The 20192-nt window shown below is 45.9% G+C and overlaps 2 long non-coding RNA genes across 3 annotated transcripts in view; both read right to left on the bottom strand.

The window, feature by feature from the left end:
* Positions 1 to 16637, bottom strand: part of LOC139798888 (uncharacterized) — a 93440-nt gene extending 76803 nt beyond the window's left edge. For both annotated transcript variants that reach the window (XR_011727030.1, XR_011727031.1), the window contains exons 1-2: positions 16457 to 16637; positions 15053 to 15241 (exon numbers count right to left, since the gene is read on the bottom strand). This is a non-coding gene — a long non-coding RNA (uncharacterized lncRNA). The remainder of the gene's footprint in view (positions 1 to 15052; positions 15242 to 16456) is intronic.
* On the bottom strand, positions 1074 to 2264 carry LOC139798890 (uncharacterized). The gene is made up of 2 exons (XR_011727033.1): positions 2141 to 2264; positions 1074 to 1691 (listed from the first exon to the last, which is right to left on the bottom strand). It is a non-coding gene; the product is annotated as an uncharacterized lncRNA (long non-coding RNA).
* Positions 16638 to 20192: the final 3555 nt, after the last annotated feature.

Consider the following 20192-nt stretch of genomic DNA (forward strand, 5'->3'; position numbering starts at 1 on the left):
CTTTTTTTTGAGAAAACAGTTTATTTTTCATGCATTAATTTCTAACCAAGATTCTGCCTGTGCTCACACTGAAAGCTCTTATTCTGCCCTTCACTAGGTTTTAGACTTCTTCATTCCTACCCTTAGTAGGCACCCTTAAATACCTTAGGGGTATTTAGAAGATCTTAGAGGTATTTAGGAGGGGACATGGTTTAGTGATGCTGAGTTAAAAGTTGGGTTTGATCATCTTACAGTTCTTTTCCAACCAAATTGATTCTATGCTTATTTGATGTTTTTTACTACTCCTGCTTGCTTCTCAGTGGGAGAAATTTTGTGAACATTCAACAGTCAAAAAATCCCCTTTCCAAAGGGGGTGGCTGAATCTAGAAGCCCCAGCACACCACCCTGAATTAGCACCCAGCAATTAGATAACAGAAATAAATGAGTTGAGCCTAACACCAGCCAGGAAATTGAGTCCAAAAACCCCTTTTCTTCCATAAGCAGAGCCTGGGAAGCTTCAGAGCAGCTCTTGCCAAGAGCAAGAAGGCCCTTTTGCCCCTCACATCCCTCTCCACCAAACCCATTTTCAGGCTCAGCCCCAAGCCCAGGGCAGGCAGCACACGTGGTCCTGACCACCAAGCAACCACAGCTCTGCTTTGCCCCTGAACTGGGTTTGATCCCCTGTGAAACACCTCCAAAAATAGCAGCATTGCACACCCCGGGTACAAGAGGCCAACTTGAGGATTAGATGGTATTTAATCTACTCTCCTGTGCAAAAAGAAAAACCAAAAAAACCCCTTCTCCTCCTCCAAAAAACCAAAACCACAAAACAATAGAGCTCCAGCTTTTGTTCCACTTGGTCAGGAACCCCCCAAAATACTCCTTGAAGAGCTTTGCAAATAAATACAAGGCTCCACGACAGTTCAGGTGATTTATTGGCACTTAACATTATGAGGGTGACAGAAATCACTGCAACAGTTAAGTACCACGGTCATGGCCATTATAAACAATTTTATTTTTTTTTTAAAAAAAAGGGGTTTATTACAGAGCTGTAAAAGTAAGCTCTAGGCTAGAAGTTGGCATTGAGTTCCCTCTACCTTTGAAGTATTTATTGACATTAGAAATTTGGGAGGGGGGAGGAAAAAATGAAATTAATTTGGAAAGTATGGTTTCATCAGACTTTGAATAGCAAGTGTGAAAAAGCAAGCAGATAAGAAGGGGAAGGAAGAGAGGGAACAGGACCATTTAGATGAATAATGGTCAGCAAATCATTTACCAAGGAGAAGTTCTGGGTTCACCCTTTTCCGTCCAGAAGTGACTCACAAAGCAGTGGTTTCTACATAGTTTCTCTGTCTTTCAAAATATTTGCCCAGCCATTTCCATGCAGTTATTGGTGTGTAATTTACAGCTTTTCACAGCAGGGAACACAAGTCGCCTTGGGGTCCAGCCTGCTATTGAGCAGTGCTGGGAAAGCTCCTGCTCTCTGCTTTCACCAGGGGAGGAGGAATTTCTATCCAAGCAGCTCAGCTCTGCCAGGTTACACATTGGCAAGAAAAAGGGGTAAATCCCACCTGGACTCATTCTCCAGCCAGAGAGCTTCAGAAGTCTGATCCAGGCAGGAGAGGGCTGCTTTTCCATTCCTATAGGTACTCACCAAATGCAGGTACCTCTCAGATTTCAGCTCCAGAAAGGATCATTGTTAAGTTCCCTATCTGAAAAAGGCCATTCCTTTTTTTTTTTAGATACATTAAGTTAAATATCACCACAGCATTGCTCCTGCTTAGCACACAGCGTGGCTGTACCATGAGTGCTGAGCATCCCCGGGGAGACCTGCTCTCAGTGGTACCTTTAAAGCTGATTCTAGACACAGGCTGCTGAGGAAACACTTGGGAATGGGCTTACCACCCAGTGATGGAACATTAACTCCTCCATCAGCAACACCCAGGGCCACACTTTAAGCCTGACCCCCCCAGTTTTATGGCTTGCGTGTGCCCTTCTCTACTTGGTGCATCACTAGATCCACAAAACCCAGTTTGGAGACAGAAGAAACTTCCAGGACAAACCCCACAATAAAATCAACTGGGGTGACAGAAATAACACAGAAAATTGGCTTGGAACATCTCAAACCCAAGCAGTAGGGTTTGGTGAAGAGGAACCCCACCTTGTGAAGGCAGCGAAGGAGAGGAGACCCCCTGATTCCCACCACCTGGCAGCCTGGCCTGACACCACGAGAAGCTGATGATATTTTTGTCTGCCCTTTTTCACAGCCACGTTCACCACTGAAATCCTCCCACGTGCTGAATTATGGGCTGGCTGGATGAGTCCAGCTTGGGACAGATGTTTATGCAATTTGCTTCCGTGTGTTTTTAAACGTTTCACGTGTAGGAGAGCCATCAAAGCAAGAAGGTTAAACATGGGTGTCCAAAGTCTAATTCACATCCCCACTGGTAAGCTGGGTGTGTTTAACCTTTAAAAGTGTGACACCACTTCCTTTGTAACACTCATGGATCCCAGGGAGAAGCTATCACAAAATAACATATTGATGTTGTTCAGAATAATTTGATTATTATTATCATGGCTACAACGTTTGGGTGGATCAACTCTAAGACCAACACAACCTCTGTGAATCACTTCAACTATTTTAAGGTTGCAAATAAGACTGTGATGGAACAGAGTATGAAAAGAAACTACACAGGGGTGAGATGCAATTAAGGAATTTTGACAAGGGCATTTGATTGACCCAAGAAACCCATGCATCAAACTGTCAGCATCCCCAGCCACACATGCCTCAGACTTTCCAGTTCAGCCAGGTTAGAGAATGTAAGGGCTTTTTATATATGCAAAAGTGCGTGCTAAAATATAATTATAATATAAAAATGTTATTAAATAAAAAGCTTGTGCTTTATAAGCTTGCCACACTGGAAAATCTGAGGCACAATAATCTTTTCTATAGCAGGCTCTGTATTACGGTTCCAAGTCCCTCACACCTTGTAATATAATTAAGATTCCTTCTGAATGCCTTGTCCTGCTTTGATTTTTGCAGACTACCATCAAAAAAAGACTGATCAGGCTCTGCCCTCTCCAACCATCCCAACACTTGGTGGCTTGGAGAGAAATTGCTCTGAGAGCAAGTATGAGAAGCGAGCCCTAGGGGTAGCTTTGGCTCTATAAACTTACTTCATCCAGAGAGAGAGAGAGAAGGGACAAAAATATTTTCTTCCCAGATGCAAACGTGGAGGCAGGTGCCAAAGGCTACTAACTACATGACTTTATTTGGCCTGCTGACAAAATAAACCCCTGGGTAGGAAGATACAGTAGTTCTAAGCAATAGTTAGGGGGTTCAGATTAAGCAAGGCCTAAATAAGTTCTTTATCAGAGGGAACAGTGTTAATATATATATATTCTTTAATAAAATGTTGGCCCCGAGGTCATGTGGCTGAACTGTTTTCTTTTTCTTATGTTCTAACAGCACTTTCAGATGTTCATATCCTGCAGCTGCAGTTCCCATGTAAGCATGGGCTGTGCTGCCAACCCTGTGGCAAAGGGGCATTAGCACCTCATGGCCACTTGTTGCAAATTGGCTGTTCCTTGGCTCAGACTTGTGCATTTTTGAACCTCTGGGGTGAAGAGGTTAGGGAAATTAATCAGAGTGAACCTCCTGATAGTTACAGGAAATTCAGGACATGGTCTAGATTCTTTGGTTGACTGATTGCAAGAAGTTTTTTTTTTAAAAAAAAAAAGAGTTATGGCTTGACTAAAGAAGCTCATGCTCTGTAGTCATGATGAAATCATGAATTCTGAGGGACCTTATGGCCTGTGTTGACCTGGAAGCCAAGGGATGAAGGTGAAAAAAGGACAGAAAGGTTGTGCTGTTCCTACCTAAGGAAGAGACCAATGGGGCAGGGAACACGTCCCAGTTGTGGTTCTCAGATAAAGCCCTGTATGGGTGCCAGCTCCATTCCATTCCTCCAAAGGGTTTGGTTTGCTGTAAGGAGATCCAGGAAAGTGGTCAATGAAAGTTACAAGAGGCTCCTTTATGCAGCAGGTTCCAGATGATGTCCTGCACATTGATGGATGCCATCCCTTCTTGTTGCCTTCTGGATCCCTGGCTTGCTTGCCCCAAGTGACAGAGGGACTGTCCTCCAAGCCAGGAGGAACTTACAAGGGTAGAGACCATCCCTGCTGCATCTCCTGGGACAGCTCAAAGAGGGCAGACACAACACTGCTAACCCAGCTGGAGGTGGATGGGCCAAAAAGAGGTGGACCATGAAAACTTCAAATGCACAAAAATAATCTGCAGTGCCTCCAGGGTTGACTCTTAGGTGTCAGGGCGGGCCAGAAGGAGTGATATTCAGAGTTTGGAAGACTGAGTGGAATGTTCCAGTGCTTCCCAAAATACACAGTGGAAAGAGTTGGGCTCAGAGAATAACCATAGCCAGGGCAGCAGGAGAAACAGCCAAGAGTCCTAATGCTGGAGAAGTTGAGAGCTGACTCAGAAAGCAAATTATCTCCTGGCTATCATGTCCTCACCTGGCCTCTGTCAATGCATTTCACTCACATGCTGAGATCCAACCCCCCAGCCATGGGTCAAGCCAAAGGGAATGGGCTTGAACATGGGGCAAGAGAAAAGTTTGTCCAGATGCTTACTGGGGGCCAGAGGTGAGCTGGTCTGGGGTTGTTATTGCAGGCTGGGAAGTGTGGTGTGTTTGGCTCCTGCTCTTTCCAGCTGCTTCCATGGGCTGGATTTGGGAACCAGGGAGGCAAATCCATCCAGGTCACTGTTCCAGTGGGGCTGTTGAGGATGGGTGTCTTCTAAATAGATAAATCTCCCAGTGGGACAGCCTGTCCCAGTTCTTTGTTACTGTGCTGTTTATTGATGAAGGGTTTCTCAGGAGCAGGAATCACAGGACACAACTCTTTCTTTTTCCCTGCCTGCTTATTCTGTTTCACTCAAACCACCAGGCAGAATTTCTTAAGCACTTTGTTAAAAAAAAAACTTGGACAAAAGACAGCAAACTCCTTCCAGGCTGGATTGTAGTTAAATATGAAGCTCTGCAGAATCTATGGATATTTCAGGTGTCACAATAAAATGATTAGTCCTCTCGTAATCAAAATTTTACTCCAGTTAAACTAAAAAGAAGATAACACTTGGCACCCCATCAAGGTCCACAAACTTTCTGGGCCCACGAGGACACTGAGGATGACAGAACCCCCTCCTTAGATCAACATCAACACATCCAAAGCCAAGCAGATGAGAATCCATGTGTTGTTCCTCCAATTTATGGGAATTTAATCCAGGCAGCAGCCAGAAAACCACCTGCTCTTTTCTTTTTGGCCTTTACCATATCTAAATACAAGTTAGCAAGAGGAACTTACACAACTGATTACAAAGAGGTCACTGTGTTTTGAGTCCCAAAAGCACCTTCCTCATCAAATCAGGCAATCAGATGAAGCAGGACTGGAGTTGGGTTTAGGGTCACAAGTCCCAGTTCTCTTCTCAGAGGGGCAACCAGATAAAAGAGGAAAAAAAGAGTCAGGATGTGTCCACCCAAGCCCAATGTATGGGCATCACCATGGGCTTACTCCAAAGAGGAGTGGTGCTGATGTTATTTATGAAATGAGCACTGACTTTTCTCCACCCTCACTGTTCAATTTTATTATTTTTGATCATCAGGCAGGAAAGCATAAATAAAATCTGCTTAATGTCATGGTCACTTTTCAAGGAGGAAATGACACTGGTTGACACCCAGTCATTAATATGACATGGGGTAGGAAAATAATTTCATTCTGCTTGCAGACTTTTCTAGGAATTAACCAGCTTTAAGATTTATGGACAACTGTAAAGGCTCATATTAAAAAAATGGAGCATCATCATTACTTCTTGTATAGTGATTTTTTTTTTTTTTACTATGGAACCAGAGTCACTTAGGAAACCTTTGCTTTTCCTTAGCCCCCACCCAATTTTTTTATTTTCTTATTGAGAAGCAGATGCTGAAGGGGCACAGAGAAACAGATTTTTTTTTTAAGTGATGTGTGAACTTTGGTCTCAAAGAAAGAACAAGCACATGTGCCACAGCCAAAGGGATGGTGGCCATAGCTCAAGTCTCAAAGGGTTTGTTACTCTCTAGGTATCTGGTGGAGGGCAATGATGAACACCTTCAGCCAGGGCAGGGAGAAGGAAGGACAAGAGGGCACAGTCTCAAGTTGTGCCAGGGGAGGTTTAGGTTGGACATGAGAAAGAATTTCTTTACTGAGAGGGTGATCAGACATTGGAATGGGCTGCCCAGGGAAGGGGTGGATTCTCCATCCCTGGAGATATTTCAAAAGAGCCTGGATGTGGCACTCAGTGCCATGGGCTGGGAACTGCAGCGGGAGTGGAGCAAGGGTTGGACTTGATGATCTCTGAGGTCCCTTCCAACCCAGCCAGTTCTATGATTCTATGATTCTATGACTCAAAAGGAAGGACAACCAGCCTGCTTGTCACAGCCACATGCCCTAACCTGGCCTCACTCTTGGCTTCCATCTTGGGCAGTGGTGGAGGAGGTCACCAGGACACCAAATACCTGCAGAGAGGAGGTGCAGCCACCAGAGACCAGAGAAGGGCTCTGGCAGAACGCATCCTCCTCTCCTGCAAAGCTGACCTACCACAGTTTCACAGCAGCTAAGCAAACCATTCACAGGGCTTTGGACTCTCTCCCCAAGCACAACTTTGCAGCTCATGCTCCTCATCGTGGGCGTACGAGAATAACAAACCCGGTGGGGAGCGTGCGTGGGGGGGAATTCTGCCAAGTGGAAATCATCTGAGTTTTTCCTTGCAGCAGGCTCCAGCCTCTGATGGCAGTGGAGCAAGGCTGGGCTGTCCCCACCCTCCCGCTGGCCACTCCAGGGAAATTTTTCCTTCCCGCTGGGGGGAAAACGGAGGGTGGGTGGAAGCATGTGGAGATCCTTATCAGGCTGCAGTCAGGAACACCACATCAAGCAGGGTGCCTGACAGAGGATGCCACCCACTCAGGATGAATCAACTGACCCCAGCCTGTGCTCACAGCCTCTGCCAGTCCCCCTGACAGTGTCACCCCAGCCCAGTGTCTCCTCCCAGCACCCCCTTGCTCCTTCATGCTGCTTGGATTTCTTGCTCAGACACTCGTGGTCCTTTTCCTACTTAAAGAGCTGCAGGATGGGCAGGGAGATCTTCCCCAGATGTTTGCACAACTGGTTTCACCAAGAAGTGACCAAAGCACTAATGACAGAATGGTTTGGGTGGGAAGGGACCTTTAAAGACCACCTAGTGCCAGAGACCATCAGATGAAGGTTGATGCTAGAGCCTCTGGGAAGGGATGAGCTACGACAAAAAGATGGCACATCCCAGCTCCTTCTGGGCAGCCCCTGCTGATGCACCCACCTAGGAGCCACCTTCAGCACAAGGAACACCACAATAAGTGCATCCAAACTTGACTGTTGCAGCACCCAGGCTTCTAAGCTGAGAGCCAAAAAGTGTCTTATCATGGGCATAGCTACACGTTAGCAGGCTTGAGTGTGAGGCTCCGAGGTGAAGCCAGTCCTGATGTAGAGGCAAAGCTAAAAGCCTGTTGCTGTTCTCCTGTCTGCATTACCTCTGAGACAGCTCAGTCTCAGCCAAAATTCCTGCACGAACCAACCCACAGCAAGAGGGCCCCTGCACTGAGATGATTTATACACTTGACAGCAGGAGATACTGGGGGAGCAGATGTAGAGAGAGAGGGTCGTGTAAGGTCACGTTGGAAATACACGTCAGAGACAAGAACTTAGCTCAGTTGAACTAATGTCTTGCTCAGTGGTGAAACCACAAGACCAACCTTCCTCTTAAAAGGTTTTTCTGTGCCCTAACAAGCTTGGTGAGGAGCTTGATGACATCTGCCTACCCTTGCCTGAGCCAGGACCTCACGGTTTGGCCGGACGCCAGGAAAAAAAAAAAAAAAAAAGATGTCCAAAAGTTTATGAAAATAAAGGTATTTATCTTCATTGTTAGAAAGGGAGACTGAGCCTTTAATTTCTCTCTCCTGGAGGATTAAGCTCACAGATTTACAAAGAACTGGTTGATTACCAAAATAAACAGAGGGCCATGCCAATTTATGGGACACGAACGTAGGAAACCCATCCAACCAAATCAGGCAAAGTGGAACTCATGTGAGAGCCCCCAGCATGTGCAAAGGGCACAGTGCATGTGGAACAAAGCACACAGGGAAAAGATGCAAGGAACCCCAATCCCTGGGAACAATTCCCAAAGCAGTGTACAATGGAGCTGTAAAATAAATGGCTTGGCTCTCCACTGGAAGCAAAGCCCAACTGTTCTCAATGAGAAGAAGGATCATGTGTCTTTATAATGAGAATTCAGGCATTTTTAAATGTTGGCTTTGCTCGTATCACCACCAAATCTGTCTACAGAGCTGACAGGCTGCAGACTTGGTTTGGATTTCTAACTGTGATTATACATGGCAGTGATGGATACCACAGGGTTTTCGGGGGCTTAGGGTTTAGGGCTGGCTTTTGTTTTTCGGTTGTTTGGGGTTTGGGATTGAGGGGGTTGTCGGGGTATTTTTAGTGTCACTGTCCAGTGAGGCTTAAAGAGCTCTTTCCTCATTTTAATAGCTCTGATAATGCACAGAGATGAAAGTAGAGCCTGAACAAGTTTTCCTTTATATTGGCAAAGCTGCTCCTCCTGCCATGAAACCCAAGAGCAGTTTCTGCTTTCAGTGAGATGGAGCAGAATGTTTACTGAGGCTGAACATGGTGTTGCCCTCAGAGGTGTAAGCACCACCCTTAACAGCAAAGGTGATCCTCAGAGCTCTAAAACATCTGCTCACCCAATGAAAAAAATCAACAAGCTGATGTTCAGGAGTGTGGCACATGCAGGAGCTGAGGGACCTTTCCTCTCTGTTGTTTTTTACAAAGCAAAATCTTTTTCCTACAGCCAAAAGCATGTGCGGGAGATGCATTTCACAATCAGATCAGCTCCTTCTTCTACAGCCCAACCTGAAGGAGTAGTCGTGCATTTGAAGATGAAGTAGCCTTCAAGAACTCCTTAATCCCACTCTTGGAAGCAGTTCTTCCCCACACCTGCCTATCCAGCTCTGATGGGAAGGCTCACACTGCAGTGGGATGCAAAGCAAGAGGCTCTAGAGCAGACAGGACAGCAGTGCCCAAGGTTTTACAGGAGATGGGTACAGGGAAGGTATTTGCAAATTTAAAGCTGTTTCCTCAAATCTTTACTGCTCAGACTCAAGAGAAAAAATTTGTCTGATTACTGCTGGGGCAATCAAACAAATGTTAAGATCCCCAGAGCCTGATCTCCAATGTGACAACTAAGTGACACACCTGAGACCTGTGGGGCTGTTCTCCTCATATCCTAGGGAGAACATTGGTGCCAGGAGACATTTGGAAAGCAGCAACCCCCAGCTTAGCCTGACCTGGGGCTCTGCTAGGGGTTGTTCAGGCTGGAGAAGAGGAGGCTCAGGGGAGACCTCATCACTCTCTCCAACTCCCTGAAAGGAGGTTGGAGCCAGGGGGGGGTTGGGCTCTTTTCCCAGGCAACTCTCAGCAAGACAAGAGGGCACAAGAGGTCTCAAGTTGTGCCAGGGGAGGTTTAGGTTGGACATTAGAAAGAATTTCTTTATGGAGAGGGTGATCAGACATTGGAATGGGCTGCCCAGGGAAGGGGTGGATTCTCCATCCCTGGAGATATTTCAAAAGAGCCTGGATGTGGCACTCAGTGCCATGGGCTGGGAACTGCAGCGGGAGTGGAGCAAGGGTTGGACTTGATGATCTCTGAGGTCCCTTCCAACCCAGCCAAATCCATGATTCTATGATTAGGCAGACTGGAGTTTGGATACGTGGGAGAGGCCCCCAGTTGCCTTGAGTGTTGGTGCACTGGAGGCAAGCTGAATGCACCCAAACCTCTGAAGTGATGACATGAGCTGGGTTCACAGCATGTTCTTTGCAAGTGGACACAAATCAGCTTAGAGAATGGGTTCAGATGAGTTGCCAAGAACAAACGTGTTGCACAAAGGTGATCTGGCATGCTGCAGGGCTGGGTCTCGGAGGTGGGGATATCTCCCAGGCTTCCCAGCACTGTGTGGTCCAAGGTGAGCCAGCTGCACAGAAGCTGGAGAACACTTTGGACTGAGACTACTGTGGCCTTCAGGCAGCAGCACATGCCCAGGTTATGGAAAAGGAACATCCAGACCTCACCAGAGTCCTTGAAGTGATGGGAACACACCGAGGTGTTAGCTTTTCAAGCAGGGGTGAAAGGTTAGATGCAAAGCTTCTGGGCCACCCATCCCTGCAGTGAATATCATCCTGCCACTCCACTGGGAGAAAGTTTCAAGGTATTAAGGACCAATCCACACTCCAAAACAAACTAAAGCACAGATTAGCCCCAGAGTTCAGCAGCAGCACTGTCACAGCACAGCCCTATTGCTCCCAGCACCCCAGCTCAGTGCAGCTGGGGCATAAAGCAGCTGCTGAAGAGTTTTGTAAAGGAAAGTGCACAGCAAAGCCAAGCAGAGCTCTGGCTCTCCTCAACAGCATATGCCAACCCTTCACCCCACCACTCCTTCCCCAGCTTTAGCCATCTGCACACAAACCTCGAGGCCAAAACTGGAGGAGCCTTCCCAGTTGCAGCTTTTGGAGCAGTCCAAAGGCTCTGTTATGGTGTGAGCTGTGAAATATATGAACTCTCAGGCTTTACATGAGCCTCACTCTTCTGTGCAGTATCATATGGCTTTTAGATTTGTCTGCCCTGTCCACCTCTCCCATGTGTTTCTGATAATTGCTCCCATATGGAAGGGGTTCTCTTGTTTGCCCTTTAGAAGGGACCTGCTGTTGTTCCCCCTCCCTTCTCAGATGAGGCCACAGACATACACATCATTTTTATTGGTGTATTTTATTGCCCCTACTTCTTTACAGCACACACCACCGGGCTCCCCAGCCTTCCCTTTTGGGCCACGGTTTGACGTTGCTTCTCTCTTAGGTCCCCTCATCCCCTCATCCCCCATCTTCCTCAGTCCAAACTGGGGCCCCTAATTAAGAGAATGCCTTATAAATCTCTCTGCATCCAAATAAGATCCAGAGCCTGGCTGGGGAGACGGATCTGGAGACAGTGGGTAGCTCTGGCATTCCTCATGCTGCACACAGGCTTTGCATGTCAGCCTGGGGCTCAGCACCAGCAGCTCACGTGCCCACTGCTCACAGCAAGCAGCTAGGAGAGGGATGGGCTGGAGACCACCTGCTTCAATCCCCAACTTTGGCTGTGTGGAGCAAAAACCCCAAATGGGATGCTGACCCCACAAGGAAAAGCAGTCACCTCCTCTAGGGCTGCCTTACAGGACCTTTGTGCTGCACACTGATAGGAAAAGAGGGTCTTGGGTAGAGATTGGGAGCAATCTTGACCAAAAAAATCAACCTGGAGGGTTCATTCTCTGCCACAAACAATCAACAAACCCTTGGGTTAGGAGGTGAGCTGCACTCAGGGCTTGTCCTACCCTTGAAACCCCCAAAACCAACCCAAAAGCCAGCGTGGAGGTTCCTGTTCCAAAGCCTTGCCTGGATACAGCTTTGTGCCCACATTCATACTGGTGTGAGGCAGCTCCCAGTTCAGCACACCCACCCCATAAACCAGCCCATCACCCAAGGCCCCATGGAGGCACCCAAGAGGTTTGCCCTAGTTTTAGGTCTCCTGGGTTGCTCCCTGCTCTTTCCACGGATGCTGTGTGTGTCCAGGGAACAGGGATCTAACCTGGGATCATCCTGGTGGGGCAGCAGCCTGTGCCTTCCACACTGCATCACCCCAATTGTGTGTCTGACACAGAAGACCTGAACACAGCCCTCAAAACCCCCACTAACACCAAGCACCCCACTGAAAAAATGCTCCTGGTGGAAGAATGGTGCTGGAGACACAGTAACTCAACAAACACAAGGGATGATGGTGACCTGAGAGAGAAAAGCCCCCATCCCACTAAATCACCACATTATTTAGGTCCATATTTGCCCACAGTCCTGACTTTTGATCAATACTCTGCCTGGCCAGGGCTTGAGGCTCAGCCTCCAGTGGTGTCTCTGCATTACACTCACACACAATAATTTCCTCAGCGTCCACACACCACTGGAAACACAGCTGGGGCCAGAATTCCCTGATACCAAATCCCTCTTTGGGCCAGTGCCCAGCACTCTGAAAAGCCCATCAACATCTGGAAGCAGTGATACTGCACATCTGGGAGACCCTCTGAATTACAGGATGGAGAGAACACTACCTGCAGGATTACTTCTGGTGATAATTAAATCCCAAATAACAGGACACAAAGATGTCCCCACCTTCCCTAATACCTGAACCATCACCTGACCCAAACGTGCTGCTGCTGCTGCTGCAAACAACCCTTGGGGTAGAAACAGGAGGAGGATTTTGCTTGCCCTTGCAACAGGAATGCAGCTGGGGAGGCTAAGCAGGTAGGATAAAGCTAAAGAAAACATCTCTAATTATCAAGGGACTGATTCTGGTCTCTTACTCATTCAGAGAAGTAACAAAGCAGAACATTGCTGAGGCTGTCACCACGACTCAGGGAACTGGATCCAGACTTTAACCACAACCAGGACCTCAAGGACCAAACCAGGGTCATACAAAGCTTCTCCAGGCTTTATATAAACTTGGAAAATTCATTTACTCTCTCAGGCTTCACAAGACTTGGCTTTTTCTACTGTAGCCAGCAAGATACCTTCACACTTCTACCATACTGGTTTCTGAAGGCCTGGTAGAGGGGAGCAGAGAATAATGTGTGGGTTCAGTTGGATTGGAAACATTCCTTATTCCTAATTCTGGCACAACTTACACTACAGCACACAAGATACCTGGCTGGGAACCATGCATCACTACCTTTAATGCATTTTCTTCAAGACATTTAGTTTTTTACTACTAATAAAGTTCTGATTTCCTGGCAGCAGGGTCAGATGGAACAGAAGGAAAGAGAGGGTCCTGTCCTCCCTTTCCATAACCCCTCTCTGCCATTCCCCAGTCACCTCTGCATCAGCCTCGTGCCTGTGCCATGGCAGAGGGGTTCTGAAGCTTCAGAATTTGTACAGACCCAAAGGTCTTTCCCAACCTGAAAGATTCCATGAGAAACTCTGCTGGGAACCAGGGGGGTTGATGGGGCACCAGATGCTAACCATTTGCTGCACTGATGGTTCAGGAATTTGCAACAGGAGTTTTATCAAGTCAACCAAGAGTCAGAAGTGTCAGAGCCAAGAATTTAGTAAAGGATCTATTTCAGCTGCTGTTTTTGTGTACTAACACCTCCTGCTTGGCTCGAGGACTATAAAAAAAAAAAAAAAAAATCAAAGAGGCATTACTTGAGTTACATATATTTTTCTATTCTGTTTACATCCTTGATGCAAAATTCACCCCTTAATAGCCAAGATCAGGACTTCCCATCACCCAGGATATTTCCCCACGGTGGGGCTGAACAACAAATACATCCAGGCCAACAAACCCCTGTTGATACAAGGTTTTAGAGTAGCAGAAGCCACCTGCACACACCAGCAGAGCCATCCTGCTGGAGGTGACAGACACACCACTGACAGATAACAACGTGCCCAGAGAACAACATTCACAACCCCAACATGAAAGGTGAGGTAATGAGGCTTTCTGACACTCAGCTCTTTGATCTGAGACCTCAGATCATTCCACTTATTTTCTAAGCCATCACAGATAAATACTGGTGTGCATTTTCAATGACCCCAATCAAAAACTCTTCCAAAACGAGCAGCTCACAGGAGTGCAGAGCCACAGCCTTCAGGAATACATTTTGGAGAGGGTGGGGCAGATATTTTTCTTTTTTTTTTTTGCTAGTGAATAAACCCATTATGTGGACACCCAGTATTGAAATGATGAGAGATCTGGGTTCAAAAGGAGGCTTTTTGTTTTGCTGTAAATCCTATTTCTGGCTTAGGGTGCAGCTGATACGCCGTTAGCTTTTATTTCATTGATAATTCTGTGATTGTACTTGAAACCTTGCAACTTAATGAGCTGATGTTATTACTCATACTGTGTGGCCATCTGGAACCAGTTTGGTTGGGGAGCCCAAAGCACCAAAAGCCACCTGTAATGCATTAAAGCCTCAGCCCAGTACCAGCTCGGTGGATTTGAAAAGCCAGGCCTGCATAAATACTAACCTGTGAGAATGTAATTGGAGAAGTGATATTTAAGAACACAAGAGTTTGCCAGAAATGCTCCTTCTCCAGGGAATGTATGCAGAGGCTTAAAGTTGAAAGCCAAATGGTTTTTAGTTTCAACATTGGGAATCAAGAAAAATCATTGCATATGGATGTCGTCGGACTGTCCAAACCACTGGGTCTATCCAAACACACCAAGCTATGCCAGGGCTTCTCAAAAGCCCTCCTAGCACCTGAGCCTCACACTGCAGATGTTGTTTATTACAGAGGTACCATCTCCAAATGTGGCTCCAAAAGAGAGACTGCAGTAATCAGGGGTAAAAGCTTTGTGATGCTTCATAGTCACAGAGAACACAATTATCCCTACAAAGCTCTCAGGTACCACAGGTAACACCCAACAACCTGGAAAGGCACCAAACAGCTCCTAAACACCACAACAAAATATTGCACTAAATATTGGGATCAGAGAGGAGCTGCTAAAAGAAAGCCAAATGCTTTTTAGGTTCAACATTGGGAATCAAGAAAAATCATTGCATATGTCGGACTGTCCAAACCACTGGGTCTATCCAAACACACCAAGCTATGCCAGGGCTTCTCAAAAGCCCTCCTAGCACCTGAGCCTCACACTGCAGATGTTGTTTATTACTGAGGTACCATCTCCAAATGTGGCTCCAAAAGAGAGACTGCAGTAATCAGGGGTAAAAGCTTTGTGATGCTTCACAGTCACAGAGAACACAATCATCCCTACAAAGCTCTCGGGTACCACAGGTAACACCCAAAAACCAAACAGCTCCTAAATATCACAACAAAATATTGTACTAAACATTGGGATCAGATATTGAGCTGCCAAAAGAAAGAGAAGGAGTGACTGGGTTACCTGAAAGTCCTTGCTGTGTCCTGAGCAGAACCATCCTGGGTGGCTTTCTCCTGGGAGAGCACAGGGACTGGAGCTGCTGGTGGCTGCACCCAAAGGGGAGGCTGTGTTGACAGGGACATAAATTGGTTCCTCTCTGCTCTCATTAGCCCATTGCTGATTTACACCAGCTGGAGAGGGGATGAGTCACAGCTTGGATTTCAGAGGTTCAGGTGAAAAAAAAAAATGAAAATTAAAAAAAAAAATGCAGTCAAATCCTATTTTTTTTTCCCTTTGATTTTTACAGACACAGTTTGGATGCCTCAAGGTAGGAGTGCAAACCCCAGAGAAATACAAGATGGCATTGACCTTGCAAAGCTTTTAATCTTTCTGTTTTTCCCACCCAAGGAGCCTTTACAGAGCAAATATAAATGGTTGTCTTTCTCCTGAAACACATTTTCTAATTTTACCAACCCAGCACTGAGCAGAGAACTCAACCAAACCTCCGTATTGTTCTTCAGTCATATTTCCCTGTGTGAGCACCCCCAAACACAAGCATCCAGACAGCAAGACAAGATAACTCTATCTTTTAATAAGAAGAGAATGAGCCTCCTTCCACCTGATCTGCTGCTTTTCTGAGATTTGGCTTCTTCCATGCACTGTGTCCAAGGGAGGGACAAGAACTTCAGAAAAAGAGGTTTTGTCAGGGGTAACTCAGTGCCAGCCCTGGTTTGATTTATCAACCAGGTCTGCACTTTACCAAGGAGTGCTGAAGTTTTTCATACTTGCAGCAAGTGGCCAGGTCTTACCAGAGAGCTATTAGGAAGAGAGAAACTCAAGGGGATAAGCAAATGGATTAAAAAAAGGAGGAACTTGATGGTGTGGGTGAAGACCTTGCAGTGAAGCCATGTAGAATCCTTCTCTGAGGACTTCAGGATGCAGCTGGAGCACAGGGATGAAGGAAACCAAAGCCACAGAGCAGCAGATTTTGTGCTGAGTGATAGTTATGGTGAGGTCCAGAGGGCCCACCAGAATGGAGATTTTTCCTTTAAGCAAATTATTTTATTATTTTCTTTAATCTTTATGAATTGCTGAATTTGGGAAATAAAAAGTACCCCTTACTTTGCTGAGGTTTTGCTTGGATAACACACAGAAACCTGTACAGAAAGCCTCTGTAGATGAGTGAGCAATGGATTCCTTGGAAGAAAAGAGAAGACCAAATGCTCTCTCCTGCCTTTTCCATCCCCACTTCCCATTGAGCTCCAAGATTTCCCCAGCCCACAGTCAGACTTGGAGAGTGGTAAAACAGAACAACTCCAAACTTTCTCCTAAAGGAAGTTTGCTTCAACCAAAGGGCACTTCTTCCAAAGTGCTCATTCTCACTGACCTCCACCTGAAGCTTTTTGAAAGCAAGAGCTTCAAAATTACCTGGAATATCTCATTTTTGAAGTCTCCTTTAACTGATGTATGGGGAAAGCAGGACTACCATGGAGCTGGGCTGGTTCACTTCTTTTTTGCAGCAGTAGTTACAAATTCCTCATGGTGTTCCAGTGACAAAAAATGCAGCAAACACCTGAGTGGGGTGGGAGGAGAGAGCACCATGGGGCAGAAGATCCATAATAGGAGGAGAAAATAAGCATATAAACACAGTATTCATGTGAAAATCACATTTTGTTCAGCACTTAAAATACATTTCAAGGGCTCAGCATGGCCAGCAACACCCAAAGCTCAATTATCCCATCCACCTGTCTTGGCCAGAATTAGTTTGTGGTTGATTATTTTTAATGCATTTTAGTGACAGCATTGAATCCATTTTAGGTAGAAGCTGGAAGCACCCTTTTTTTTCCCTCTCCAATACCCTGAAGTGCTTTGAAATGCTCAAATAGTCATTAAAAAGAGCCATTAAAAAGGAGAATTTTTTCTGATCTGGTTTTGATATAAGTGATGCAACGTAATAGAAAAGACCATTTACAAAAAGGCCACAGTAACAGTGAAAACGTGAAGAGGTTTTAAAAGCTCAAAGTGTGGTGGATATATTCACTTGGAGTTGGGGAGAGGTCGTGCATTCCTACCTGTAGATGCTTTCCAATCCCATCCCTGCCTGGAAAACTCCCCATTCCTTCCCTTCCCAAAACACCATGGCCAGGTAGGGGCTGCAGGGGAGGCAGCAAATGCTGAGGGCCATGGAGAAGAGGGTTGTCCCCTGGCCAAGTTGACCAAAACCCCTGAGATCAACCAGAGAACATAGAGAATAAAACCAAATCTCAAAGCAAGGGCTAAATTTCCATGTGGACACGGAAAAGGCAGATCTGGCAGCTCCCTCTTTTCATTTCTTTTCTTTGTTCTGTGTCAGAATCTATTACGATACAAATATTTCTGGCTTGCAGACACAAAACTTCTTTTGTGGGACACTAGATACTTATTTCTTCATGATCCTTCAGACTTTTGCTTTTTTTTTTTGAAATTTTAGCATATTTTTCAATATTTTGTGGTGGGGTTTTGAGTAATTCAGAGCATAAAACTTTGTGAGGAATTTTTCTCTGTAACTGTTCTTCATGGTTTGATGTTCTGTGATCATATTTGAGTGAGAGCTCTATCAAAAATGCTCAAGTCTCTTAAAGAGCTCTGTGAAGATTAGGATGGGAGGAGAGAAACCCACAAAAATTTTGAAGGTTTCACAAAGGCATTTAGAAATCTTACTGCCAATTCTCCAGTATTTTCTGGGAAATTATTTAAAAAGAAAAAATGTTCTGCCTTTTCCCTGAATATATTTGTGGCTTAGACTGTGACAGAAATCTCTCTTGCCAAAATCTGATTAATCTGAACATTTATAACTCCAATTACATAGAGGCAAGGAGAAGAAATATTGGCATCCCCTACAATTGCAGCACGTGGGAAGCTTGAGCTTCTACCCCACCTTTGAACCTCCAGATAAGCCTTACTCTTCCCTACAATTTTTTTTTCAAGTAATTTTTTTCTTCTGAAGCTTTTCATTTTTTTTTCTTGACACCTTATCTGGGATGGGCAGCCCACCCATGCCTAGATGTAATTTTCCTCACCAGGGCAGCATCCTCCCAACCTCCTCTACTGCTGTTCTACCCATATTTCTTTGAGATATAAGATCTCTGAGGTTGGGATGGAAAGATTTAATCCAAACTTCTTTCACATTTAATCAGCCTCAGGAAAAGAAAGAAAGGAAGGAAAGGAAAAGGAGAAAGGAGAAAGGAGAAAGGAGAAAGGAGAAAGGAAGGGAAGGAAGGGAAGGAAGGGAAGGAAGGGAAGGAAGGGAAGGAAGGGAAGGAAGGGAAGGAAGGGAAGGAAGGGAAGGAAGGGAAGGAAGGGAGGAAATGGAGGAAAGGGAGGAAAGGGAGGAAAGGGAGGAAAGGGAGGAAAGGGAGGAAAGGGAGGAAAGGGAGGAAAGGGAGGAAAGGAAGGAAAGGAAGGAAAGGAAGGAAAGGAAGGAGGAAGATAAGGAAAAATAATAAAAATATTTTTTTTTAAAGCAAACTTCTTGGGAAGCTCAGTTTAGAAAGATCACTCACAACACCTTGAAAGCTTCTCACTGACCAACCTGCCAGTGAGCAGTATCCCCAGCTGCCTCTCCCAGGTGGGCTCCTGCAGTGACAGCAGGGACAGAAGCCACTCCAGTGGTCACTGAGCTGGCACCTGGCTTCCTGCAGGACAGGGATGCCCAAGGACACTCTCCAGCAGATGTCTGGCACAGGATGCAAGGAGAAGGTGCTGTATGCTTTGCTCTGCTGAATCCTCTGAACCACTTGGCTTTGCTCTAGGGATAACAGAAATGCCTCACTACTTTGTTTGCATTTTCTTCCTTCCCAGGGATGGTTTCCAAGGGCTCAGAAGTGTGGGCATGCAGAGGAGGCTCTGCTGGCAGCCCAGCACTTGGCTGTCAGAATAAAACTCAACCTCCACTCAGTACCTACAAGGAAAGAAAAATAAGGAAACCCATCTAGATTAACTGGCTCACTTCAGTGTCCCACAGCTTTTCATTCACAGCTTTTGCTGCCAACATTGCACTGGGAAAAACTGAAAGGTTCAAAGCTTTCTTTCCTCAGAGGCTTTTTCCTTGGTGGTAAAAATCCACATTTACTGCCACGCATCCCTGGGGCAGCCAAGATCAGCTGTCTGCACACACCAGAACAAGAAACCTGCTTGTGTCAGCCCCCCAAAAAAGAAAAAATGGGGGGAAAAGTCCACAGATGGAGCACACAGTGTTAAATAAGGTCCAAGGGCTCTATCTGTCCTGAACACTCACTCAAGGTCACCTCCAAACCTCAGCAGCATCCAGGTCACTGGGATGGGATCCAGATCACTGCTGGGACTTCCCCCACCTGTCCAAAAAGCCAAAGCAACCCCTCTGCTCCACACAAAAGTGCTTCTTCCAGTGGCAAAAAGAGATTTCTGGGCTCAGGTGTCTACAGAGAGACCAAACCTGGTTCAGCTTTTCCCAGCAGCTGCCTGCTCCTGCTTTGCACCTATCTCCCTTCCCTCCATGCATTAAAATCTAAAAAACAAACCCACCATGATTTTATAAACCAGGTAAGGGGAAAAAAACCTAAAAAAACAAATCAGAGAAGTCACCCAACACATGCTTTGGGCAGTTATTTAGACAACACACTGTATCTTTAGCTCCTAAATCACCTTACATCCATCTTCCTATTGAAATTTGCCCATCTAGACCAGCACTGGGGAGAAACCCCTGACCCAGGACAGCCTGGGGGTGAGCAGAGCAAAGTTTTCCATCCTCCTCCCCTGAGGATGTAAAATATTTGATTATTGATATAAAAGCAGAAGAAATTACATCGCATTTACCCTGGTCCTGCTCTGGGCTTGCTGCTGCTCTGCTCTGTCATTTACCTACCAGCAACTTCCCCATCCACTTGAAAAAAATAGTGTAAAGTTTTAAAAAAACTAGAATTCCACATACATAAGCATACATTTCTCTGTAAATATTTAGAAAACATGCAAATCATCAAAAGAACAGGGCAAAGTGTGTCAGCAATCTCCCTCATTGCTTTCCAACCCCCCAGCTCTCAAGTTTTGGTCTTTTTCCTTGCCAAGGGATCTTGCTCTCCCATCCCTGTGGTACCTTCCAGTACTTGAAGGGGCTGCAGGGAAGCTGGAGAGGCTCATTTAACATGGG

The sequence above is a fragment of the Heliangelus exortis genome, chromosome 8, assembly GCF_036169615.1.
Source record: "Heliangelus exortis chromosome 8, bHelExo1.hap1, whole genome shotgun sequence".
Lineage (NCBI taxonomy): Eukaryota > Metazoa > Chordata > Aves > Apodiformes > Trochilidae > Heliangelus > Heliangelus exortis.